General features: G+C 49.8%; 1 protein-coding gene across 1 annotated transcript in view; it reads left to right on the forward strand.

The window, feature by feature from the left end:
- The window catches only part of SEL1L3 (SEL1L family member 3), a 160,509-nt gene that overhangs the window by 105,982 nt on the left and 50,232 nt on the right, over nucleotides 1-4,295 (forward strand). The gene's annotated exons all lie outside the window — the stretch shown is intronic.

Raw genomic sequence — 4,295 nt, forward strand, 5'->3', positions numbered from 1 at the left:
ACACACACACACACACACACACACACACACACACACACATCTTGGCTGAAGCCAAGGAGAGAATGAGGGAAAGGTGGCAAGAGCTTTGGTCCAGAAGACAGAGGATGGGAGCTAAAGTCCCACTTCTGACACCATCTGCTGTGTCTCCTTGCAGTCAGCGGAGTCCTTGCCACAGTGGGCCCGGCCCTGGCGTGAATGGGATCATATAAGCAAATGGGCTCGGAGGACTGCAAATGCTGCGCCTTCTACAAAACAGTAGCCGTTGACTCTTACTGATTATGAGTATTGTGCACAGCTATGTACTGACTCATATAGTACAAGCTGGTGCCGTAGTGAGCTATGGTCCCTGTTTGTATACGCGGAAGCAGAGGCACACCAGGATTCTGTAACTCCCAGGTGCCACAACTGGTAAATATCAGACCTGGGATCTCAGCAGTCTGGCTTCAGGGTCTGCACGTGCCACCCCGAAATGCAAGCGCCTGAACCTACTTTTAGAAAAGTAAAGTTCATTGGCCTTGGACTGTGTTTGTGCTGGAAGGATGCCTCCTGTGTTACCGGGGAGTGGATTCGGACTCACAGCGACTCATAGGTCAGAGTAGACCTGCCCTGGGGATTTCAAAAGCTATAAATCTTGACAGAAACAAACTGCCTTGTCTGTGCTCTATGGAGTGACTGATGGATTCGAACTGCTGACATTTCAGTTCTCAACCAACTGTTTCAACCACTGCACCACCAGGGCTTCCTTAAAGAGGGCCGCTGCCAACAAACAGGGAGTATCTTTAAGCCAGGCTAGGCATCCAGGTAGCCAGGCCACCTCCGGGACCTGTGCCATTCACTCATTTATAACCATGACTTCCACTACGCTTCTGACCCTGTAAGCCCACCCACCAGTCTTGCCCGGGAGAAGGCTGAGGCTGTCTGCTTCTGTCAAGATTTGCAATCTCAGAAGCACCAGGGACCAGTCCTATTCTGCCTCATAGGGTTGCTATGGGTCAGAATGGACTTGCAAACAGTGGATTGGTTAGTTAGGTTAAGCCTCACCAAAGCCTTAAAATCTATTGGTGATTTGCCACTTTTGGATTTAGATCCCTGGCCTTCTCTGCCCTGTCTTGAAATCAGTCTGGGGATCATTTGACTCCTAGCCACATGCCCATGTGCTCATGGATTTATTCGCCAAGCAGCCTTGGAGGGCTGACAACAGCAAGGTCAGCAGTTCAAACCCACCAGCCGCTCCATGGGAGAAAGATGAGGCTGTCTGCTCCCGTCACGTGCCACAGCCTCAGAAAGCTCTGTAAAGGATTGCAAGGAGTCGGCATCGACTGCATGGCAGCAAGTGGCGTGGCTGTGCTATATGGAGGCGGGTACAGGCGCAAGAGCCACGTGCCCTGGCCTCAGGGGCTCACTCACTGATGGGAGAGATGGCAGGGGATGGAGACAGGCCCAGAGGGCAGGCCCCCTAACCGCTTGAGTTGGGGTTGATCATGGTCCATCGTGCAGAGAAGCTGAAGGAATGAATTAGCTGCCAGTATTTCTGTCAGCTATGAACTCTCTGTGTACAGACAGATACGTGAATAAATGTGTCTGCTGCTTCGTGAAGGGAGCCTGGTGGTGAAGTGGAAAAGTGCTCACCGCTAATTGAAAGGTTAGCTGTTCAAACCCACCAGCTGCCCTACAGAGAGAAGTACCGTGGTTTGCCTCTATACAGATTCCCACTCACTGCTGTCAAGTTGATTCTGATTCACAGCAACCCTGTAGGACACATAGAACTGATCCGGTGGCTCTCCGAGGCTGTGAATCTTTAAGCTAGCTGACTGCCACATCTTCTCCCACAGAGAAGTTGGTGGGTTTGTTGTTGTTTTTGAGTATAGCTGGCCCAGAAACATATCAACTTGTGTTAAAATAAAACAAAAACAAACAAAACTGGTCAATACAATAGCCAGCCCACCTCTACTGGTTTAACCATGGAAGTTTTGGGTTCTTCCTAAGGGACAACCAAAGAGTCCCAGTGGCTTAGAGGTTTTGTGTTGGGCTGCTAACCACAAGGTCAGCAGTTCAAAACCACCAGCCGCTCCTCAGGAGAAAGACTTTCTACTCCCCGTCAAGAGTGAGAGCCTCAGAAACTCACAGGGGCAGGTCCGCCCTGCCCTACAGGGTGTCTGTGAGTCAAAGCCAACGCAAACAGCAGTGAGTTTTGAGTTTATCCTTCACATAAGGAGACTTCCTGGCCAGAGGCAAGTAGAAAAATAGTTCACTCACCCCACTCAGTCCCTGTCCTTCCCCCTCGGAGTGACTGGTGATTTCAAACTGCTAACCTTGCAGTTAGCAACCCAACTAGTAACCACTACATCACCATACCTCCTTGTGAAATAGCACCAGGCAAGACGGGAGCTTTCCAACCTCTACAGCTGCGCCATGCAGGTGTGAGCTTGTGGAAATAAGTGTATTGTTTTTTAGTTTAGTCATGTCTTACACTGTCCGACATCTCCCTTCACCCACTTTTCTGTTGTCCGTCCCCCAGGTAGGGGGTTATATGCAGATCCTTGTGATTGGTTCCCCCTTTCTAGCCCACCTTCCTCTTCCCCTCCTGGTATTGCTATTCTCATTATTGGTCCTGAGGGGTTTATCTGTCCTGAATTCCGTGATTCCAGTTCTTATCTGTACCAATGTACATGCTCTAGTCTAGCTGGATTGGTAGAATTGGGATCATGATAGTGGGGGGAGGAAGCATTAAGGAACTAGAGGAATGTTGTATGTTTCATCATTGCTATACTGCACCCTGACTGGTTCATCTCCTTGCAACCCTTCTGTAAGGGGATGATGTCCAGTTGCCTACAGATGGGTTCCCCACTCCACAACCCCCCTCATGCACAATGATATGATTTTTTGTTCTTTGATGCCAGATACCTGATCCCTTCGGCACCTCGTGATCACACAGGCTTGTGTGCTTCTTCCATGAGGGCTTTGTTGCTTCTCAGCTAGATGGCCACTTGTTTATCTTCAGGCTTTTAAGATCCCAGACACTATATCATTTGATAGCCGGCCTCCATCAGCTTTCTTCACCACATTTGCTTAGGCACACATTTATCTTCAGCAATCATGTCGGGATGGTCAGCATCATGGAATGCCAGTTTAATAGAACAAAGTGTTCTTGCATTGAGGGAGTAGTTGAGTAGAGGCCCAATGTCCATCTGCTACCTTAATACTAACCCTATAAATAGATGCACCTAGATCTAGGAAATAAGTGTATTGTCTTCAAGGTACTGTCCAGGGGTGGTGGTGGTGGTCTGGTTACTTAAAGGGCGAAGCTTTTGCTCCCCCTCAGCCCCTGTCCTCTATTGACACATTCAGCGGGTTGTTACTGAAACACTTTTTGTGGTTGAAGGAGACCTGGCAGCACAGTGGTTAAGTGCCTAGAGACAGGTGATGCTTTCTGCTCCCGTAAAGCCTTACAGTCTCAGAAACACACAGTGGGCAGTTCCACTTTGTCCTCTCGGGTCGCTGTGAGTCAGTATCAACTGGAGAGCCGTGGGTCTTTGAGAGTCTGAGGACTGTCTATGCCTCTCCTTTAACTGATTCTCCATGACTCAGATCTGTGTGCAGCGCATGCTCTTTGCAGGATAAATTGCCCCACTTCTGGTTGCAAATAGAGTGGGGAGCTTCCTGGCCTGCAGAGGAAACTCTGGGTTCTAGCGGCTGCTCGGGAGCCCTGGTGGCAGAGTGCACACCCTGAGCTGCTAACCACAGGGTCAGCAGTTGGAACCCACCAGCCGCTCCGAGGAAGAAATATGAGGCTGTCTGTCCCAGGAGACCTTTGAAGTCTTGGAAACCAAAGGAGCAGGTCTCCTGTGTCCTGCAGGGTCACGATGAGCTGGCCTTAACTTGATGGCGGAGAGTTTGAGCTGGTTGTTTTCAGCTGCTGCTCAGGGACAGTGCTGACTCAGAAAGCAACTTCTCACTGTCTCCGATTTAAACTTGGCGGTAGGCTCCTGACCAGTGGGCCTCCAGTGCAGCCACTCCCAGCCATCAGTGGAGGCTTGGGTGTGGATATGATGCTGAACAGGTTTCAGCGGTGCTTCCAGACTGACAACAACCCCAAAAAGCAAACTCAATGCCATCAAGTGGATGCAAGCTCATCATGACCCTATACGACAAGGTTCCCAAGACTGTAACTCTTTGGGTTAGTCTAGGGACACTAGGGAAACAAATCCACAGAAACGCATGTATAAGAGAAAGAGTTTTATATAAAGGGTAAGTGCACATCAAGAAAGCATCCCAACCCAGTGCTGCCCAAACCC

This window comes from Echinops telfairi, unplaced genomic scaffold (assembly GCF_000313985.2).
Source record: "Echinops telfairi isolate 266 unplaced genomic scaffold, ASM31398v2 ScPeMD7_7468;HRSCAF=8506_0, whole genome shotgun sequence".
In the NCBI taxonomy this organism is placed as follows: Eukaryota; Metazoa; Chordata; class Mammalia; order Afrosoricida; family Tenrecidae; genus Echinops; species Echinops telfairi.